The sequence below is a fragment of the Nilaparvata lugens genome, chromosome 4, assembly GCF_014356525.2.
Source record: "Nilaparvata lugens isolate BPH chromosome 4, ASM1435652v1, whole genome shotgun sequence".
NCBI classification, from domain to species: domain Eukaryota; kingdom Metazoa; phylum Arthropoda; class Insecta; order Hemiptera; family Delphacidae; genus Nilaparvata; species Nilaparvata lugens.
Genome location: NC_052507.1, coordinates 60,105,932 through 60,130,605, shown reverse-complemented (window position 1 = coordinate 60,130,605; position 24,674 = coordinate 60,105,932). Strand labels below are relative to the sequence as shown.

The window sequence follows — 24,674 nt, the reverse complement described above, 5'->3', positions numbered from 1 at the left end:
GATGGAAATCATAATTCAATGCAAAATAGAATCATTCTGATACTGCTAGTCATAACGTTTCATTCGAATTCCAAGAATGAAATAAAAACCAAGAATTATGTAACTCATTTCCTACTCTCATTTATCCCGAAATTTATGTGCTTCCCGTAATTTTATGGCGCATACTTTCCAGTTTTTTTTCATCAAGTTATCAAACTGACGTACAATTCGCATGGCATAAAAATAATCGATTGCGAATATTCTCAATTATGGGACGGAAACCGTAAATCTAGACGGGAAAATGATTCTTATCGCTTATGTGGTCTGGGAACGTATGTTGCGTCAACAAAATGAACGTCAATTTTAAGGACAGTGATGTGATGTTTTCATTTCGTATCCTCTTATCCTTGTGAGAACTGAATTTGTCAATGCGTACTCTCATCTTTTTCTTCATAAATTTATCTTTCTCTCTTACCGGAATAATTCATCACTTAAATACTTATCTCTATGTATTTTACTGTCCCTCTCCTACTCTCCTGTTTCTCTTTCATCTCCACTTCTCTTTAACTTCTACTTTTCAACCTCCACTCTAGTTCCTTCTACTCTTGCAAGTGTTTATCTTCATTCCCTTTTGTGTCGACTTTTATTGTCGATAGTAGAATATGAAAAATATTCGGCTGCCAGTAATAAGTAGCAGTTCATATCAGAATCAATCAAATTCTTGTTTTATATTATACTGTGTCCATAAATCTTCAGGGTTAGTCAATAAACAACATAGTAGGTTGTATTTTTTAATAATTTGCACAAAACGCCCTGCTACTTCTCCAAATATTCCAAGATACCATTTCTAGTCTAATCGAGATACAGATTTGTTAATTGGATTTCTCTACATAGTTAGTTCGACGAACCTTGGGGCTACATTGTTGACAAAATCTCGCGAATTCAGGAAATTCCAACAAAACTGAGCAGTCGGGGAGATACAATAGATTTGTTCTTGGAAGGTGCCTGAGCTCAGTCCACAAAGTCTTCAGCATCCAACCAAATAAACTAAGAATTCGAACGAAGACATTTCCTTATTGGGAATCACCACTAACCAAACAGTACAAGAATAAATGGAAGACGAATGGGGGAGCATACCTTTAAAGGAATGGAATTTGCTGTTGATAATGCCTTGCGCAGGTACTTCTGTCTCATTTGCCCGCTGTTGCATGCTGCATGGCTGATTTCGTGTTGCACATCAACGAGGCATGCCACAAAGATGGCACAGATACGGTGAAACTGTCAGCATTCACCTATGATTAAAATCAATGCTTCCCATTCAACCAATGCTGACACTTTAGAGTGGTTCAAGTTTAGAAACTCACTTAAGAATTTGATAATACATTCACTGGAAACTTTCAGAATTCCCCAGGAATAGCATCTATGCTTCCTATGGATGCAATGCCGCCAGTTTGAGGTGATTCTCACTAAAGTGGTGAACAAGTGGTACATAGTGCACCACCTGTGTGTCAATAAATTTCTGGCAGATCTATTCCCGATATGTCCACTTAGAGAGTAATGAACGTGTTTGTGGTGTTTGTCTTCCAGATTTTCAGTCGGGGAACTTCCTTTTCAGAAAGATGTAAACAGATGGTGGTTTGGAAGCTTGTCAAATTTATTCAGCTCACGTCACACCGAATTAGGTTTGAATTTGAGGATTGAATTGGGACTGTGATGCAACTAGTTTATGTTCACATATTGGACAATACTACACATTTTTCTTAGGATAAATTACACAATACTCATTGAGTGGATGGAACATCAATATGTTTCTTATATTACACTCAGCAGTTGATTTTTAGGCCATACAGGCTCCAACTTTTTGGACATGTACCGTATAGCTCCATGAGACGAGAAATATTTTGGTGCTTAATTGTTGAGATTTTACCACGTCTTAAATTTTGTGATTGTTAATTTCAAGTTACTTGAACTAAGTGTTACCATAGACAAATGATTACTACGTTTAATGATTATCAAACTGTATCTTTATCCTATGATGCTACGTTTTGCATTTTTTTAATTTCATATTTGCTCAGAATTGAACTCAACACTGATAATTTACAACTATAAACCATTGAAACTTTTTTTTACATTTTCTACAACTTCAAAAATCCTCAAAAGCATGATAGTTATATAGCGTCAACGACATCAATAACTTTCTAGATTCCATATTACTAGTATTTCTTCATGCAGATCCTCCTCATCTACATTTTATGAGATGATGATGGATTAGCCACGATACGGATGGAACTATGAAGACTACATTCTCAATTTGAGTTGGATCCCATTTCTCATCCTGAATTCAAATTAAGAAGCAGACTATTGACGTCATTGCTTGCATTATCCGCATCATGACATTTTTTCCAACAGCAAATGTGTGGATATTTTTATACGCTTCAGGATGTGAAATAAAAAACGGTCTATCGCTCCCAAGTGAAAGTGTATCGTGTGAAATTTCCATTTACTTTCGTCTCAGTACTAATGTAAATTTAGATTAATCGATTATTTTCGATTGGATGTTGGATCGACCTATTCTCAAGGTTCAAGGAACTAAATTACAGTATTTTACTTTATCAACTGGAATAGGTGGTAAACAGACAGGCTACTGCATATTGAGATTTATTAAGCTCGCTGGTAATAGAAGACCATTTTTATATTGATTTTAATTAACTAGATAAACTTCAATTCCCGGCCAGGTAGTCGAGGCGTTGCACTCTTCAGCCTGCACGCGCTACCTGGTCGGGTTCGAATCCCGCCGGTAGGAATGGACGATCATCTCATCAAATCTCCCACGCCCTTTACATAACTCAAGCTCATGTGGGCATTCCCAATAAGAAATTGAATCAACTTGAATTACAGAATCAGAAGTCCTTAATTTGCTAACAAGATGTCGAATTGTTTTTAAAACCAAAACAAAAAATATTGATTTTCAATTGAACAAAAACATAGAATTCATCTAAAATATTCATTGTATAAGATAAGTGGCATTAAGTTATGTTAAATTTAAACTGTGATTAGATGCAAATTTAAGGTTTCTTCCGTTTCTCTATTTTGTTCTCATGTAATTCAACCGTAATTTAATCACCATTAAAATTCAAGAGACTTATACGCAACCAGTCTTCATCTTTGAGTAAACCATAGAATGTTAGTTCTATACAATCTATACTCTGTGGAATCATCTTCATGATATAATGGCATTGAACCAATAAAATAAACTTAAATTGATCAATTCAGATTGTATGTGTGTGACGTTCGTTCTACGATTTTTGAATAATGAATGATTATAAGGATTTCCTGTTGTGCAATGTTCTTCTTAGAAAAAAAACTTGTTGAAGAATAACATATTTGTTGTTGAAGGCTATTCGCCAATGCATTTCTCCCCGACTGCCGTTGACAGCCACTCATTACATTCACACAAATGTTGTCTGTTTTTTTCCGCCGTTGGCTCATGACAGTTCCATCAGTCACTTCATTAACATTGTCGTTACAAACTTGAGAGAAAAAAACGATTCGCTTTGACAATTGCCAGAGCCGGAACTGGGATTAATCGAAACTGTCAGGATCTCAAGATGAGTTTGTTATTGAAAAGTACCTGGATTAAACTCGATGAACGGAGTTCAGTTGAGTCAATCGGTAACGATTCTTTCACCATCTATTTCAAGTTGAGGCTTCTAAGTTGTCTTTCAAGATAAGCTTAGAGTTTATAAGGTTTGTGAACTAATCTCTTATGTTCCAATAGTTTAAGCAACGTATCATTTGATTTTAAAATTGCTTTCCAGGTTCGGTTGAATACAAAAATAATAAGAAATTCTTAAATTTAAAAAATCATGAAAAACTAGAAGTTTTTAAATATTAACAAAATAAAGTGAGTTGTTGAAATTTAAAATTTTTCTTTATGATCGAATCAATGATTCTGCCTTACGACATCGACAGTCCTTACTTTACTACCTCAAGGGGTGGCCTTTAATCCAATTCTGGACCTAGCATTGATGATTGTATGGGAGGTCGTCATAGCCATACCTACTCAAGGTCAATGGGTCAATGTCAAATGATAGGCTACTACAATCTGATTACAAATGGGTACTGCATGATTTTATTTATTTATTCATATACAAATACGATTAAGGTAAAAACAACAGGCATTCGCCCAAAACTGTTCCAAACCTTAATTTGGAATACACAGTCTAAAGGTTATGTAAATGATAACTTAATTCACACACTATTTTGAGTCCAAAAAAAAGTCCAAAGTTTTATTTTGTTGAATAAAACTCCAGAATTTTATAAAATAAACAACGTGAATTTCCCAAACATTCTCAATAATCTTACTTCCTGTTCTGCCATGGAATTAACTCTCAGTAAAAGAAATTGAACTCTTCTGTGAGTCATCTTCCAAAAATGAACTTATATTATTCTATATTACGAACAGATATACATTTTAAATGAATTTTATGTTTGAAAGGGTATATTTTGTTTATTTATTTATTATTCTATTTTTTTCAAGAAAGCACTGAATGAGAGAGAAAAACTAAGGGAACTCCTTGTACTATTTCTCTCCCAAATTTAGATAATATTTTAAAAGTCCAAAATGAGGTTATGATTCCACTTTTCTGAAATTTAGTCCTTTTTCACTCAAAAACAACAGTAACTAAAGTGAAGTTTGTAATCTCAATTTCTCTGAATCCCAAATGGAATTCACATAAAAGATATTTTCATTCTAGCTGTTTGTCATGAAATTTAATTTTCACCTTCCACACATGACATGCATGCATGCTATCTTACAAGCGATCAGTTACTCCCTATTTTCACACATCATGCAAGCAGCGATATGAGACTCGTGACTATGTGATCTTCATGATATCATTCTGAAATTAAAAATTCTTGGCGATAAATCCATCCGTGGCCTAGGGTGGGGCCCAATTCACCGCTTAGAGCTTACACAGCGTTGCATGCTTTAGTGGGATCCACCACGAACTGTCAGGATTAGTTGAATGGGAAGCATTGGTGTTATGTATAAATAATGCTGCCAGTTCAAACTCAAACTCACTGTAGAACCAAGGCCGGATTACAAGGAGATTCACCTCAAACTGTCAGCATTGATTGAATGGGGCGCATTGATGCTATTCATAAGGAATGATGACAGTGAATATTTCACCGGAGACACACATCAGTGTCGAATTGGTCTAAAAATATTCGCACGGTCGGCTGAATTTTTTAGCAGATTTATGATTTTTTCATGATGACCTAGTTTATTATGATAAGTACATTAGCGCGATTACTGTTGGCTTATAGGTATCACCATTGAATTATTATGAATGGATTTAATTTATAGTGACACTTTTGTCATGATTATGTGAAAGTTTTGAGATCTCATTCAATTTTATTTAACTATTGCAAAAACATGTTGTATTCTCACTTATTACATAACTGTTATTAGTTTATTTGTCTACTTTCATCCTTGTTTTATTCGTGTTATTACTCTACACAAATGCATTGAAACTATTCCAAAAAATATTTTCATTGAAACTATTTGAAACTGTAGATTTCCACAGAAGTTTTACCAATACATGTGATTTTATAGCAACTTATTCTCATTGGATTAAAAAAATTCAATGGCGAAGATAACAGATTCTATATTACAATCTAAAATACATACAGGTCTTTGTTAATTAAGACAATTAGTATGCATGGTTTCAAAATCATGGATAATTTGTGGTCTTGTATTATTCATGATGCGTGATCCTTGCAGCACCCTATGATTCCAGATTTAAGTGATCGTATTAGTGTTACGTATATTTATTTGAGATAGTTATTTATTTTCCTGTGATAGGAAGTGTGTGAACCTAAGTGTTACATGCTTAATAACATACTTTCTACTTTGACATGCAACGCACTTCATTAGAAACCTGCTTTGTATACATTATAGGAGGCGGCTTTTTTTAAATAATCTTCTGGAAGTTTTTATTAATGCCCTAAGGCAACTTCTTTCTGCTTCTCTACCGCTCAATTCTATAGTCACATCCACTTGAAACAGTCAGCGTCTTTCTTGAATAAAGTCATTGGTTCCCATTTGAAAAATGGTGACAATCTGTAGTGAATTTTGAGCATAGCAGATGAACAGCATCAACAATTCAAAGACCGACTCTAAAGAAGCTATCGTGTCTGTTTGGATTTTAATAATCTTCTCTTCTAATTCAGACGAACTAAGGTGCATCAATTATCCCGATTAAATGAAATTCATTCGTTTTCACTGCCTAAAGGGATCGTAATATTGTTATTAGAGTTTCCCCACTGAGAATGGGGACTGCGTCTGCCAAACAAGTTTACTAACTACTAAGGATTAGACAAGCTGAATTACTATAACTTCTACATAAATTGAGCTCCCTCCAACCCGTTCCTTTATTAACTGTCTCATAAACTTGTCATGTTTTCATCCTCATGAAAGTTGGTAATTGATTGAAGTTTTTAATTTTATTTATTCAATCGAAATGTATTATTCATTCCGATGATTATGTATCTACTGAATATTTCAGTTATTATTGTATTAATAATTTGAAGTATTTCAAGTTATTTTGTATTTTTGTATTTTGGCAAAATAAAGATTTTGATTTTGATTTGACTCTGGTATTGTTAATTCTAATTAGAATCAATCATTGGGTGTCGTGATGAAGGGACTGCAACTCTCCCTATGTTGAGCTAAGTTAGCTTGGTTTTAATAAAACATGTTTTATATTATTCTACATAGTCTCTTAACATATTCATAATTATTGATTAAATGCCAAACATCAAATTTCATTCAACACCAACACTAACGTCATGACTATGAAATTTGCTATTCCCTCATTGGGTAGCTTATGATTGGTTCAAATCAATACTCAACTCCCATTGGCTATTTTTGCGATTTGTTGGATTTTCTTTACTCAACTTTCATTGGCCATCACCAGAATAGCTATTCTCTCATGGTTTTCTCGTGATTGGTTCAATTTTTTTCTTAGTGGCCTCTCATTGGCTTTTGCCATGACAACAAAATCACTGTTCCCGCTCATTGGTTTGTTTGTGGTTAATTCCAGTCTTTGCTAGTCTACTCCTATTGGCTATCGTCATGACATTGACACTTGCTACAAGCAATTGCTACTTTCTCTCAGTTTGTTGAGATTATAATTAAAAGCTAATAACTTTACCCAAAAATGACAAATTATAGATTTTTTATATGATAATACAACGCTGAAGGCATTGATCTTCAACCTTGCAATTCGTATCAATGGTAGTTTAGCTGGATTCCCACACACACAGTGAAAGTGACCGATACAGTGAAAATATTATTCCCATTAGTTCAAATGGGATTATTCATATTCGCTAGGTGATGCTGAATGAGAAAAGCCCAATCAGAACTCATATAAATGAATGAATGATATTTTCAATGTGCCGGTCACTGTTGTTTGAGAATCAAGCCAGAGAAAACTTATATTTGGATTGTTTTATTCTACTATGATCAAGCTTTAGGTCTACATTCTCAATAATATCCAGATTTTAAATGTAGCACACGTATCTCTCTAATACCATGGATTCAACAATGTATGTACAATTTAGATTTAATTTCAAATTCTCATTCATTATTCTTGAACTATTAAAGCCAACCAAATCATCAATGAATTCCGTACGAGTTACCAAGCTCTGGAATCTTTTCCTCAATGTATATTTATGAGTTGTCAGCTATAATAATCCCATCTTGAATCATGATCACATACTTTGAAACTTCTCTGCTGTTGAGAGTGTGAGTGCAATCTCATATTGTCCGACTTTGTCATCACTGAGAGAGTCTCAAACTCTGAATTGTTCCGTGCCTGGCATGTTAAGCATGTAGACAGAGGAGCATGCCTGACCCCAAAAGGATCCATTATCATACGAGCATTATTCCGTGTGTTCGAATTCCTTCCTATTTTCATGGTCAACAATCTTGACTCAATGACTGGTAACTCACGAATTTCCCCTTCACCATTAGATCAACAATGATCCGTTCTCAACTCAATCATCAATTTTCTTTGCGACTAACTTGGTCTTACTGATTTAATATTGTCAGTTTTTTCCAAAATAGTTATTATATTGCGTAGATTAAATTTCAATTTTTTGAACATTTCATTTTTGAAAATGAGAGATATTTCCTGATTTGATACTTCGCTTCGTTCATTTTTTTTTCAATTTTCTTAATTTGAGAACCATTGTTAAATTCATTACTCTTCATCAATTCTCTTAGAGACTTGTTCTTACTGATTGAATATTGTCAGGTTTTTCCCCAATTATAGTTTTTTCCCAAAATAGTTCTTCATTTAGTGGATCAAGTTTTAGTTTTTTGAACATATAATTTTTAAAAGTGAGAGATATTTCCTGATTTGATACTCTGTACGTCCTGTACCATGATATCTTCTTATGCTATTTTTCGTATATGAAAATTTGTAGCTATAATTCTATATATAACACATACAAAGAGATACCTTTCTGTCATCTATATTTTTATACAGTATGTTTATCGTTAATTGTTTATGTTTATGATCATAAGATTATGTTTATACAGTACAAACATAAATAACTCTTTATAATTCCGTACTATATACTATATTCACAGAACTACATAACTTAGCATCATATTATGTCAAAGAACGTGACTTGACATGAGCTGGAAACAATGAGGAGGAGTTTCAATAAACTAGATCCCCGGACTGATCCAATAATGAGGAGAAGAACCCCAGGGATTGATTGCTTTGAAAGCGACGGGAGGCTGTGTTCCATCGCACAGCAGGCAACGCCTAAATCGTTGTCATCTTGCCTTTAATCATCTCCTGTGACAAGCTGCTAGTGACACCATCACACAGAACCAACAATGTAACAAGTATTGTTCCAAGGATATTGGCTGTAGATAGCAGGGGAAATTTGAAAGTAAAAGCTCGACACTTATTGTTTGGTGACTTTAATATTATGTGCTGATACTAGGAGGAACTCTTATAATAATACTGAGTGGAGATGACAGGATAAATTTGGAGAAAATGTTGGGACTTATTGTTTTTTGACTTCAATAATGTGTATTTATAGCTGGAGGAAATTGTAATTCTAGGATGGAGAATACATGAGATATTCCTGAGAGAAGTTCGATACTTAAGTGTTTGGTGAATTCAATATTGTGTGCTGATACTAGGATAAACTTTGATAATAATACTTGGTGGCGAAAACAGCAGAAATTTGAAAGAAAAAGTTCGAGACTCATTGTTTAGTTACTTAAATGATGTGTATTTATAGCTGAAGGAAATTGTAATTATAGAATGTAGAAAAACATGAATACACGAGATATTCCTGAGGGAAGCTCGAGACTTATTGTTTGGTGACTTCAATAATATTTATTTGTAGCTGGAGAGAATTGTAATGGAGTGGAGAATGCATGAGATATTTCTGAGGGTATGTGCATACAGAATGGAAGCTCCATTCTATTGTCATTATTCAGCTCTTACAATAAGATTACAATTCGTGAAAATATTGAATTGAAGAACTAAGATCTGCAGTGATAGATTCAAGAGGTAAGGCTGCTGCTGATATATTTTATCAGTTCCAGATTTTATTCGTTGAAGGAGCATCCTTCTCCAAACTTCCTAGTTCACTGTGATTGTTATTGATGTAATTATTTTATCATTATTAGAGGATTGTTGGTAGATATCTTGAAGACGCTGTGTAATTGTTTCTGAATCTATATTTTATGATTTTCTATTTTTTATAAAGAAGACGAAATGTGTTAACCATTCCTCAGGTCTTTGAAGAATATTTAAGAGAGACAAAGAATGAGAACCTACGGATAGAAAGATTTACATTGATTATAATCGTTTCATTTGAATCTTATTTTGCTGTAGAAAAATTATATATCATGTTTATCGGCATTCATTACAACTTGGTTACTAGTATGAAATATTCATCATATATGATTGCTTTGTTGAATGATAGACAAGGAAAGCAATATCATTGCTAAACAAACACTTCCATTACTTGTAAATTACGCTGTGTGATTGTTTCTGAATGTATATTTTATGATTTTCTATTTTTTATGAAGAAGAATAAATGTGTTAACCATTCCTCAGGTCTTCGAAGAATATTTAAGTGAGACTTAGAATGAGAACCTTCGGATAGAAAGATTTAGATTGATTGTCGATTCAATTAAATCTAATCCTGCTGTAGAAAAATTATATATTATGTTTATCGGCATTTCTTACAACTTGGGTACTAGTATGAAATATTTATCATAAATGATTGCTTTGTTGAATGATAGACAAGGATAGCAATACCATTGCTGAACAAACACTTCCATTACTTGTAAATTACTACTTGAGCATATTATAATTGAATAGATATTTTCAAATACATCTAAACTACCACGTAAGGATCCTCTACTATAAGTAAGAAAATATAGTCAGCAGGAAAGGTTAGGGTGCAAACAGGTAGATTAGAGAGTAGTTGAAGAAAATATAATTTGCAAATCAATGGTTTCTGCCTGTTTCTCATAATATTGTAACTTTGTAACTCTGGTACTAGACTGAGCTGTGAACTCTCACATTTTGAAAATAAATGAATTTATACTACGATCTTCGAATATCAAATTTGGAGTTTACTCGTGTATGTCGGTACATGAAGTAAATCAAGCTTGACGTAAAGTTATCGTATTCTTTTAATAACATTCGGGGCAAAAGGTCATGCCAGTTGAATATCGCATCCAAGTAAATGTGGACAGATATCGGTTGACACCGGAACTTGAAAATGATAAAGACAGCAGCTACAAAATTATTACAAATAGCTACAAATTGTCGGCAGAGCGGCTTTATGTAAATTTAAACCGCTATTGATAAGAAATTGAAAACAAACTACGTTATGCACATGCTTGAGTAGAATGCAATCTGCATGGTCTGACTCTTGAATGAATTTATTGAAAATTCTAGTTATGAAGTGGGTCTATATTTAGTCATTCTTGAATTGCTTCTTATCATCATTAGGTTGTGATTCAGTGGAATTCACTTCAAACAGTCAACCCATGCTGAATGGGAAGTATTGAAGCTATTTTAGAGGAATGTTGACATTTCAAAGTGAATTTTACCCTAGTAAAATTACCTTGAATTCACCTCAGTTCACGAAATTCCTCATTCAGGATATATTTTCCGTTGATGGATCATCAAATAGACATTCAAAAAGTAGAAATAGACATTAATTTCCAAAGAGCCACATATTGATAGTTTCATCATGTAGATCCATTCCTCAACCAGCAATGATACTATTGGCCGGCGAAATGGATGGCTCTTATTTAAAATGGCGGAGCTTTCTGACGTTGCTTTGCCGTGATTGGTTCTTGAGTCCTTAGACCAGTTATAGAATAGACACGCTGGGAAGTCTAGTATCTGAAACCAACATCTACTGCCATATCGCCCCATCGTGACGTCAGCATCGGATAGAAAACTTTTAGATTGTGTCTATTTCAGATAGAAGTAAATTATTATCTATGAAAATGGTAAACTCCCGCTGAAATAGACACAATCTGCTATGGAAAACAATGTGAACAAACTCTACCAAAAAGTTTTCTATCCGATGCTGACGTCACGATGGGGTGATATGGCAGTAGATGTTGGCTTCATCGACTTTCAGTAAGATTATATACTGAAAGACTATCAGACTAGCCACTCCTATTATTTAGAAATGGGAGGAATAGTAGAAGTATCATATTCTCAACTAAACGATATTTGTTGATTGAATCAATGCCGTAGCTTGATGTTGACTTGACAATATAATACATGCTAGTATGTATAGGCATATAATAGAGAAGGGTATCTCGCCTATTTGAATTTACCAATCACACAATTTTCATAAAATATTATGAATAAAAGTTCTTAATAATATTAATATTTCTTATATATAGACAAATTTATTACCAAAGAAAAATTTCATCCGATAATTCCGAAGTTTGTAACCATCTTGACAATCATAGTACAATTTTTACAATAGAAATAGTACAAGGTATCCTCAGTTTTTCTTCCCCGATCTGTGCTCCACTGTAAAAAATGAATAATTAAATATTCTGCATTTTTTAGAACAACAGATAACTTGAATCGTTCGCAATCATTTTCACGAATTATCAACATTTTTGAAAGTAGTTGGAGTTCAGAGTCTCTAACAATCTAAACAAGAACACAAGATGCATTAAAATAATGCTGAACAAATGAAGCTTGGCATAACAGACATAATTGGTAATCGTCAATCTTCAGCTCTCATTGATAAACATTCGTATATTTTTCTGACCAGCTACCATCAAATAATGACTGGCTGATTCGAGTACTATACATAATAACAACAACCAACCTAATAGCCGTATTCAAAAACGGATTCAATCAATTCGATTGACTCAATCAAGTCTGCTGCTAGCAATAAGATAGCATGGTGGTTAACCAATGATTATTCTTTAGTTGATGATGATGATGATGTTGGTGGGTTTGATCATGATGATGATGATGCTGAAGATATTCATGATGATGACGATTATTTCAAGGCCACTAATAGCCTACAAACAGTCAACGGCATGGTTGAAATCAGTTTAATAAATTCGAGTGTTCCTAATAATATACGGGAGCCGACCGATCAAGTTATGCTAGTTGAGACAAAGGACTGAATTGAATCAAATTGGATGTGAACGAAACGAGTAGCTATCATTCTTTCAGCCAACAATTGGTTATGTGGGATACATGAAAGTATAGCATGTACAAATATGTATATAATGTACATTCATATGTTCCTTTAGCGGGATACCGAACCGCCGAAGAAGTAGGGAGTAGTCTGTACTTGAGTTCCATGAAAGATGCATAAAGAATATTAAAATTGCTCCGTCTCCCCTTCTGGATGCTGTCTCCAAAACAGTTTATGGTCTCATGTGATCGTTCTAATACATCAACTGCAATTGCAACAAGCATTACTTACTTGTTCCACTTATTTATGTCGTTTTATCATCGAATTGAGGGGAATTGTTCAGTTTTTCTTTGTTTTTCGAAGCGGAGGATTGATGGCAATAGTCTCTGTCTGCCTCTTCATGAATTTTATGTGGAGTAGGGTAGTGGATAATGTTAGCGATCAAGGCTCATCTTAAATCATTATGCAGGGTTTATATTGTTTTTATAGTAGTTCGAACATCAAGAACCTCTCCATACGTGTTTAGTAGAATACTAATGTAGCCTACTTTGTGAAGGATAGCAATAAAATTACTGTATTTCAATTTTCAAACTTCAGTTCCAGTAGGCTTGAAATTAACTCTTGTTATTACTCTATTAATTGGTGTCTTTCGCATGTTTCGAATTCACTTACAGTTCTTGTAACCTTTCACAAATAATTACAACTAATTCATTTATATAATATCTGCGTGATAGAGAATGTATTATTTCTGTAGAGTAGAATAATAATTGTTATTGGTTTTAGTTTTTCAACAGCACTCAGTCTCACTGAACTTCCCAACTTCGCCCTCCCAGGTTTTAAATAAAGGCAGCCAATCAATCAATCAATCAATATCAGTAAGCTAAGTTAGCTAAGTCTGTCTTCCCGGACTATTCACTTCATTGACATCTTGACTCGATATCAATCCTTCAAAACTGTTATTAAATTTCGATAATGTTCAATTTTTCAACTGGAGCTGTCAGATCGTGTTTGTTGAAAAACAATTTGAGCTTGTTAAAAATGTGTTCACTCACCCTACGCAGTAAAAATGTTTTCTTCGATTCATTGATGAATTTTGATTGGTTGTGATCTTCGGCCCGTTCACTACCCGCATAAATGCAATCAGAATGAATCAACTCTTTCCTTCTAATAAGCAAGATGAAATTGATTCATGTTTTCAAGTAAATGGTTCTAACAGTTCCTAGTAGTGTCGTTCCTAATATTCTCATCAATTTAAGTGTATTACAAATTAAAGGCTCTAGGATAAAAGTATTCAAAACATTTATCTGTTATAATTGTTCGTTTATTTCATGACCGTTGGAAACTATTATGGAAATGATTAATAGAGAGTTATAGAGCCTATAGTCGCATAGTGAGATTCACATTTAACTGGAATAATTATTGGAAGACAGTCTTCATTCAGATCTGTACAATATGAAAAATCTTCAAGATACAATCAAATGTTTGAATATATAAAAGAAACATAATATACACGTACCAATCATCAGAATATACACTTATAAAAACCATACTGTGAATACAGTCAACCTCCCTTCCAGAAATCCCCTTATTGTAAGCTATTCCTGTTTTAATGCGGAAAACAAACAGAATAAAACTCCCCCAACTTTCATTTGAGTTGATGTGCTTCTTTTTTGCTCAAGTACACTGGTTTCCAGAACAATGAGGTAAAATTCCCGAAGTAGAGCTTAAAGCATTGTAATGAAGCTCAATTTAAGGAGCATGGTTATGCCCTGAAAGCTGAATGTATTCAGAACAATGAGTTCGAGATTCTACCGATATCCAGAGTTCAGCAAACTTCTTTTATATGAAACTTCTTTTTCATTTTCAAGCTCACTGATTTTGAGAGCGTAGCAAACTGCTTATTAGGTTTTCTGAACGTATTACGATCAATGAATTCAGAATCCTGCAGATTTTGAGAGTTAACTAAGTTGTTATTAAAAATCTAAATTCATGTACTTTGAGAAGAAATCAAGGTCAAACAAATATCTCTGACAATATAAATACAATGCTTTCTTACGAATTAAAGAGTTTATTTCACGGGACTGAGTTTCCATTAGGAATTATAGAGGATCATGAATAATGAAGATCGGAATTATCGAGGTTCCACTGTATTAGTGTACAGCAAAATCTTCACCAATATCATAAAAATCATCCACTTCAAAAAGACTTCAGAAAGCTTGATGATAGCCTATTAGTGTATTATGATCTGCCGGGGGCTTTCAAATTTTTGACAAAAATACATATTATCATGACTTCTTCAACGTTCATTCTCTCTTTGTTGAAACGAGTGATTATTTGTTGTTACCACATGAATTACAGCCTCAGTCACTCAAACCCATATCGTTAGAGGTCTGCTAATAAAACGAAATAGGCCTACAATAAACATTGCTTTCTTACTGCCGGACATACAAGATATATACAGGACATGCTGGGTGTATATATAGGACATATAATAGGCTTCATAAATTCGGTGGTATTTTTGGGGAACGATAATGACTTTCGTTGGTTAGTGCGAGGGGGTGTGTGAAGAGGGGAATGGAATTGGCTCGTGGACAAGGTGCCTAGTTGTTTTGTTTTAAGGTTTTGTACAATTATGAAGTTGTGTATCATGGTGATGGGAGGGGAGGGGGAGAAGAAGAAGAAGAAGAAGAAGAATAACGAGAATTTGGAGAGGATGAAGAGGAAAATGAATGGGCTGTGGAATTGGCTGGCTTGTGGACTTCATAGTTTTGTTTTTGGAGGTTGGTATGCACATATTCGAATTCCCCTGGATCGGCAAGGAGCAGAATTGTAGTTATTTATAGATTTGGGTTCCTGGATCCCTTGCAGGTTTACTGCAGCAGCGGCAGCTGTCTTGCTATGCTATGGCACGTGTGGTAAAGTCTGTTCAAAGACTTAATGCACTTTCTGGAGTTCGAATTCCTTCTGATTTTACTTCTTATTTTCTGTACCTCTTTTTTTTCTTTCACCTTTCATCTCTTCCTCTCTATCCAGCTTTTCTTAATTCTTATTTTTCCTCTTCCTACTCCTTATTTTCCGCTTTTCAATTTCCTTCCTCTAATTCGTCTCCTTCATCTCTTATTCCTTCTGATTTTGCTCCATCCCTTCATCATTTTTCTTTTTCTTATTATGTTCTTCTTTTTCTCGGATTTCTTATCATTTCATTTTATCTTTTTGGTCTCTCCCCTCTATCTAATTCGTATTTTTCTCATTATATTCTTCTTTCTTCTCCTCCCTTTCCTCCTCCACATTCTTCATCATCTTCACCTCCTCCTTCTTCTTGGTTTTATTCTTCTTCGTCTTCTTTTCCTTCCAATTTTGGCTTATTCTTCTCGTTCTCCTGTTTATCTCTTTAACTCATACTTCTGTTCCTCCTCTTCGCACCCTCATCATCTTCTCACTTTCCTTTAAATCTTAATATTTATTGAAACTTTTACAACATTTTCATTTATTAATAAATATTTAGTTGAATAAATGAAATTAACGTTTTGGTAGAGAGTTAGTGGGAAGGATATTTTAAATATTCTTTCCGAAGAATGGACATTGATATGTTCAAAGCTCCGCCAATTTATATAGATGCATAACAATATTATCTACAGTTATTCCAAATTGCTTTTTTTCATATTATATACAGTTCAATAATTTTTTTCAGTCTATATTATGTAAATTCATCTATAATTTTGCTGTATTGTAAGCTATTGTATGTAAGTGTACAAGCCAGTATATATTGTAATTTACATAAATAAAGTACTCAATCAATGAATCAATCCTTGTAATCCACTTCATCTTCTTCATATCCTTTTCCCTCACTCCATGTATCCCCTTCCTCTCCTACATCTTATTCTCCAGCTATGGATCCTTTGATTATCCACCTTGGTAGTATTCTTCTGCTCTTGTTTCTTCTTCTACTCAATCTTTTCTTTCTCTTGTTCTTGACCTTTCAATCTCCATTCTTCTTCTTCTCATTCTTTCTACTATCTTCTTACCCACTTCCTTCTTTTCCCACTTCCTTCTTTTCCCTCTTCCTCTCTGTTCTCCTTCTTCATGTTTTGTTGTTTTTGCTAATCATGCCATAATTACTCAGTCTGATATCATCATTATTGATGACATTTGCTTGGATAATGAAGTGTTGGTTGATGCCAGACAGAATAAGAGTCGAACCCATGACCGATTCACCGAAACCAGACTGAACATATCTAACTACATAAATATTCCTCTCATGGAGAATTGGGGGGGAATAAAAATTTGTCCGTTATTTGGAGGTGTCCGTGAAAAGAGATTTTACTGTATCCTAACACGCGCTCTAGACCACGAGTCTCCGTCTTCGTCTTCATCTTCTTCGTCTCCTGCTCCTTTTTCTTTTCCATCTCCTTCTTGGTTTGTTTGTCGCACTCAGCATATGCATAGCATCCGGCCTCCAACATGTGATAAACATCCCACTCACTTCAATACAAGGCGGTGAAGGCTGATTATCTTGTAAAATCTTATCTCATTCTTTCTGTTCAACACGTTTCTTGCATAATTATCAGCTTCGGCTACGAAAACAGCAGTCATCGCTATTTTGAGACAATGCTATTATCAAAGACTCGAAGAATAATTTGTTGAAAATATGAGGTTATCGTGTACCTTGATTTTCGGCTAATTGGACCCAAGTTATGGGTTGGAGGTGAGTGTAAAGGACACAGCTATGACCTTAAAAACCTTCAATCACTCATCATCTTGAGGTGCGTACAGATTTACGCGCCGCGAACCCGAGCAATTCACTTTCCATCAGCTGATTATATCTGTATTTGTACAGAAACTGTAATATATACAGATATAAAAAGCTTGGCATCAGCTGATGAAAAGTAAATTGCTCGTGTTCGCGGTGCGTAAATCTGTACGCACCCTTAGATTTACATTCTCCTATTTCAAATGGTATTTGTTCGTATGGTAGTTAGAAATGTCGGTATTTGTTTGTATGATAGGTAGAAGCGATTATATGAATGTATCATTTATTTATTTTCTTGGAAGTTCCATTTAAGTGGTAAATTTTTATACTGTTCGAGAGCATTGATCAAGTAGATGATTACATTAATGATTAGATGATTAATAGATACAATCTGTGGAGTTCCATGAAAGTTTTCCATGTTTTGAAATCTTATGTAAACCCGTAAACGTTAAAATAAATACGTTTATTTTGTCAAATCGTAGATCTTTTCCATACACTAGACCCTAAGTAGTAAACAGATCTGTGTATTTACATACATCACAACGTTGAAGATTTTCGAATCTGCAATAAAAATCGCCTCATAAATCCACATCCAACCAAAATAAACAAGAGAAGTGGTAGATGGATTACCAATCGCATCAAAACTGAACCAAACCAATTTGAAGAAAGGTTTCTCGCCGTTTTTGCTAAATGCTCACCTCATTGGATAAGCTTCACTTTCATTACAACCATAAAACATTTCACAGTCGTTTTATCGTGCTTTGAATGACAGCCACACAAGTATTGCGACCTCAATCCCGGTTTGCCAACACTTTCGTCATGGCTTCCTCAATAAAAAAAGAACAATAAAGGACAGGATGGACAATAAACGATTGTCCTAACCAATAATTAGCGGGACAAGATTAATTACGGCTTTGACAAATGCCGACGACCGCATTCAGACCATCAGTCAGGTTCACTTCAAATGGTCAGCGTTGGCTGAATGAGAAGCATCAATGCTATTCACAACTGATGATGAAAGTTTGAAGTGTATCTCAAAATGTCAGCTTTTAGTGAATGGGAAGCATCGATGTTACACGATTATAAATGCTGACATTTTTAAGTGAACCTCTCTCACTAAATTGTCATTGTTGGGCGTACTTTAAAGGCAAATAATTGGCCTGCAATTAGTGCCACTCTCATTGAATTTGTTGGTGGAATGATCAGTGTCGGTTTTCGGCTCTACTTGAGTCAAGGCTGAATGTGTTTGTTGTGGAACCCACTGATGAACCTAGCTAATAGACAGATTATCCCACGTTGTGTGCGGTATCTGTTTATTAAAGCCACTCTATCTTGGTTTTGCCATAGAGAAACCAAGTAGATATCCCATGGTATAGGGCGTTTATGTCGCAACTTTTACTGTTATCTCAAGCCGATAGTTCATGTAATTCTTTCCCGTGAAGCTGTGTGACACTGGTAATTTCTCATATTGTACCTTTCATACACTCTCACCCCAACAAAACAGTAAAATTCGACAATAATCAACAGTAATCGGCTTGAGATAACAGTAAAAGTTGCGACATAAACGCCCTATACCATGTCTAGGGTATCTACTTACGCTATTGTTTTTCTATGGTTTTGCTCAATCGACTACGGTTATGAGTGAAGCATCTAATTTGTATGTGGCGTGGCGTGTCGATGGTACTTGACAAAATTTGATTGAATAAATTCTCATAGAATTCAGATTATTGTGAGTTCATTGGCTACTCAAACATATCATTCATTTGTCTCAATAAATCTCAACAAAAAAGTTCTCTGTCTGAATTTTATCTGAAAATAATAGTGCAATCTCAATTATTGTAATCATTGTAAAATCAATCATCTGTATATGATGGTCTTGGTCTTGATTATATCAGTGAAAAAAATTATTGAATAGAGTTCGATGTTGAAGGTCAATCTTCAACATCGAACTCTATTCCTCAATAAATAAACAGACACGTTCTGTGATCTATAAATAAGCAAACATGTTCTGTGATCTACTAACAGCTTTTGATTAGAATAATTTATCATAGGAGATGGGATTAATAAAATAAACAACTCAAGCATAGAATTTTGTATTAATTCATCCCATAATCCATGCTGGGTGGTCATAAGATGAATAATTTATTGATGGCTTAAAACTATTGGTAGAGGAGGTACTGTCATGATGAAGAATGGTCATAAACAGCCATTAATATCAAGCTCTTCCTGATATATACCATGGATAAAGTTTCCAAAGAAAAAATAATCTTTCAGAGAAAGGAGTTTTTAAATCCTCCATATAAATATTTGTACAATATTTTCAATATCATTGAATTTTGTTAAAAAATTTTGAAATTTTATAAAATATCATTATAAACACATTCCTATGCATTCATGCCCACTCGTCATTCTTGAAAATCTATTGAACAATGACCATTCAAAAATCAATTACATGTTAGTAATGCTAATAATTAATGCCATAATATGTTTTAACTACTCATTGTTGATGCGAAAAGCACTCATTGTCTTGTCAATTGTACATGTGCATGAGACAATGCATTCTTGCTGATAGTAATTGCATTTTTATGACCTGAGTGAGACTGCATAGTAGGTTTCATCAGTCTTTAGATGATTTTTTTTGTTTAGTCACTTGACTATTGCAAACTTCAATAATTGCAAGTCTTGCGACGTAAATTCCTGTTGTGAAACAGATATTAATTAATTTAATACGATCTGTATTTTTTATACCTCACCGTGACTTTTCATTTGTATGATAGTAGCTTTTGAATTAAAACTCTAGAATTAAGATCACTTAAACTCGACTCCAGTTGTGTCTTAGCAATTATTGACTTCTCCTGATTGAATACAGCGTGAATTCCCTACATAGTATCAGTTTGAAATTAATCAATAATGAATAATTCCTATTTTTGTTGCAGGTAATTGATCTAACTTAGATCGTGTCAACTTCTGTTACATCAATCATGGTCCTCAAAATAAGGTTTGATAAATCTAATTTTCAACATTCATTCCTCCTAGAAGTAGCTTGCGTTATTATGACATTTGTTGTGCGTATCACTGCAGATCAATCCTAGAATACTTCTAATATATAGACTAGGAATACTTCTTATATAGACAAGGAATACTAATCATAGACTTTCTAATAAGTTTTTATAGGCAATTTTCATAGACGTCTTGAATAGAGGCCTACTTTTTAATATAGAACTTGGTTGATTAAACCTTCCAATTTTACTCTTCACTTCCATCACAGATAAGACAGTTCAGTATTATCAATGATATTATTTAGCAATCTAGCTCAATAATTGAAAATTTTTCACTTATACAACAGTACTAAATTCAATACATTTAGGTTGCACAAAAGTCGGTTAAATTTTAACCGTGGTTAATTCCACTAGAACCAATCAGAGAAGCCGTCTTATCAAAAAGGCCTTCTCCGATTGGTTCTCGTGGAATTAATCACTGTTAAAATTTAACCGGCTTTTGTGCAACCGGCACATACTGAATCGATCTAATATCCCTTTTTATTCAGGCCTTTCACGTCTCCAGTAATTCTACAATTTGTAAGAGTTCTTCTTCGTGTTTCTTTATCTCCTTCGATAATTCTACAATTTGTAAGAGTTTGTAAGAGTTTCTACAACTCTCCCATTCACATCGATCTCTGATAATTCAACAATTTGTACGATTTCTCTCAATGGAGACTGAAATATGGGCCATACGTTGGAATACCTGTCTGGTTGGCTCCCACAGCCAAACAACTCCAGAGCGGAACCCAAGTTGCGTGGATGTTTTGAATGGGTGCGCCGACGAACGTACATGTGGGCGAAAATTTCGACGGATTAAGGGGGTTTGGGGTGTTTGGTTGTGGGGGGGAAGGCGTGTGTAGAACCTTTGGATCCGAATTTAGAGCCATGGTCTTCCACTTTCGCCCACGGTAAACCATCCAGTAAACTTCTATTGATGGTTCGTTGACGTTTCAACGAGACTGTTTTCCTACTAAAATTAACTAGTTGATGAAGTAGTGGAAATGCTAACGTGTTTCTCGAACAAATAATAGGGAATATAAATTGTTTGCTTGCTGTAAGATAGAAGTGTGATAGCATTGTAGTTTGTAGATCGATAGAGCTTGTCAGGTGCTCGTGAGATTCCACTAAACTGTCTTTATTCCTTATTGATAATCAACGTCAATCATCCCCATGCAACCAATGCTGACAGATTTAAGTGAATCTATGTAGCTGTATCAACTCAATAACTATAGCTAAGTGTCAACTTTTTTCCTAGCAGTGTTGCCATGATTTACCATGATCTTGTTGAGGATTGAGAAGAGTTCTATGTTGAGAATTATACGAACCTCACAAATAATCTTTTCTACGAATCCAAAACTTCCAATCCACTTAGCAGTGAAATATCCATGTTTTTTATGTACATAAATTTGATTCACAGTTCATTGAATGATGAAAACTTGACTCATTCCATTATCTCAGTTTCCTGAATTTTTTTTTTCATTTCATAAATGATTCTAGGTTGACAATAAATGCACTAAATTGAGGGTATCCTGAATGCGATAGCAGCATGAAATATAGTCATAGTTTGCCTAAAAAAAGTAATAGTTGAATCTTTTTGTGTAGTTGAGAAGTTGATATTGTGGTAATTATTGATATTGAATGAAAAAGACTAAGAAATTGTCAAAAAACCACTGATTTATTGATAATTAGAAAGACCGGTTTCGGTTATTACACCATTGTCAATCTCTGATAAACAGAGATTGTTGTTTATCAGAGAATGACAATGGTGTAATAACCGAAACCGGTCTTTCTAATTATCAATAAATCAGTGGTTTTTTGACAATTTCTTAGTCTTTTTCATTCAATAATAGTTGAATCATAAAACAACGCTCCAACCAATGGTTAATTCAACGAGTTTCACGTTGAATCAACACCCACCACCCCGGTTCGCGGCGATTCCTTCTCAATTCTCACCTGACCACACTTCTGCTTCCTTTCTCTTTTCTGGTCTTTGTGTGTGTTTGCTCTTCTGAATAGAACGCCCACTGCTCTTCTTGGAATCGGGATGTCAATAGCTGATACAAATAGATGTATAGATATGTTGTCGTGTATTTGGGAGAGCATCTGGAAGCACACCATACAAAGTGACGCAGTGTTTGGTTATTTATCTTTTGTGGTGTCCCATGTGATTTGCTTGTGCCGATGTAATGAACGAGACTGCCTCTAAATCACTTGTCGGTCGGTACTTCTCTCTGTTTCTCTCCTTCCTTTCATTCTTCTTCTTCTTTCTTCTTCTTCTTCTTCTTCTTCTTCTCCTTCTTCTCCTTCTTCTCCTTCTTCTCCTTCTTTTCCTCCTCCTCCTTCTTCTTCTCCTTCTTCTCCTTCTTCTCCTTCTTCTCCTTCTTCTCCTCCTTCCCTTCTTCTCCTCTCCTCCTCCTCCTCCTCTTCCTCCTCCTCCTCCTCCTCCTCCTCCTCATCATCATCATCATCATCATCATCATCCTCACTCCCCCTCATCAATCTTTCTCACAATTTCCTTTCCACCTTTTCCAGAACCTTTCTCTCCTTCACAGTCCTTTCTTCCTTATTCGTCCTATTGTCTTCCATTTCCTCTTCTCCATTGTTTTTTTCTCTCCTCCATTTATTCCTTTGTTTCTTAAAACAAAATCTTCAGATTTTCTCCCCCTATTTTCTTCACCACTGACATTTCCCTTTCCATTTCTCTTATTTCTCCTTCCATTCTTCTTCACCTACTTGTACCCTCTCTCCCCTCTCATACTTCCTCGCTTTCTCACTCCCATTCAGGTGAAATTTTAAGGCTTGTGTGGCAGAGAGGACCAGGAGTCCTAACTCCGCCTAATAATCAATCAATCAATCAATTCATCTCCACCTTATTCCTCTTCTTTCCATCTATTTTTCCCTTCCCTTCCCCTGCTGCTTCTTCATCTATTTTCTCGATTAATTCTCCTTACATATCTATTTCTCTTCACCTTCAACTGTTTCCTCTTATTCAATACCTTTCATATTAGGTATTTCCCTACCTCTCTCCCCCTCCTCATTTCACACCTTCTCTTCAACACTTCTCTACTCCTTCTCCATGACCTTTTTCTCCTCGACCTTCTCCTCCACTTTCTTCGTCTCCTTTTCCTCCATCTTCTCCTCAATATACTCACCCTCCCTGCACATCTCCTTACCTTCTTTTCCTCCTTCTACCACATCTTTATTTCCTCCTACAGCTTCTTTTTCTTCTTTCTCTTTTCTCGTATAAGCAGTAGGGTGTTGATTATAACAAGAATAGGCGGTAACCAGTAAAGAGTTGCTGCTTATGCCCACATACACTTTCACTATTCAAATGTCTAGCTTAGGCATAGAATGCATGCATAGGCCTAGGCATTAGAATAAAGTCATTTGTCATGCGCAATCCTGTTTGTAAGGTGTACAGGAAACACTGTTGGGAAAGTAGGTTCCCACTTTCAATGCTATCCAATGCAGTTTGTTTAGTGTCACTGGAATTTTTATCAAATTCAAAATAGAATATCTATAATCATAGAGAATACGGTGCGATTTGGGATAGGATCTTTTTTCTTAGCTATAATAGACAGATAATACCTCCCTTTTTTATTACAGATTTCATATCTAATTATGCCCACTAAGGTATTATCAATAAACTGCTTTGATAGCTTTACCAGGTGCTCCAAATTAAGTTGATTCAACTGCATTCTTATTCACAAGTTCATCCGCAACTTAACTACTTGGTCCACATTCTTCGGATCGGCACCTTTCATGTTGATAACTTGATGACTCTAAACTAGAACTTTGAATGCACAAGTTCATTAGCAAGTGAACCACTTGACCCTTATTCGGTAGCGTTGAGTACTAACATGTTCATAAAATCATAGACTTTGTTGTTGATATTGCTCGATGATTGATTAAGAACTAATAATTATTGTTGGTTATTCTTCTTATGTTTTTGTAAAGTTTCTATTTGTAATGTTAAAGGCCTATTATTCTCATATTATATTATAAACTTTGTACCTATAGTATTGTTATTGTGATCACTATGAATAATTTTGTTGTTTATGGGCTCTAATCAGATAGCAACTCTTTTTGTATGTGCATAACATGCTCGTTTACAAATAAAATGATTATTTATTTATTTATTTATTTATTTATTTAATACTCATATGCGG

At 34.7% G+C, this 24,674-nt stretch overlaps 1 protein-coding gene across 1 annotated transcript in view; it reads left to right on the top strand.

Annotated features, from left to right (window-relative positions):
• The window catches only part of LOC111054253 (unc-112-related protein), a 186,753-nt gene that overhangs the window by 134,454 nt on the left and 27,625 nt on the right, over nucleotides 1–24,674 (top strand). The gene's annotated exons all lie outside the window — the stretch shown is intronic.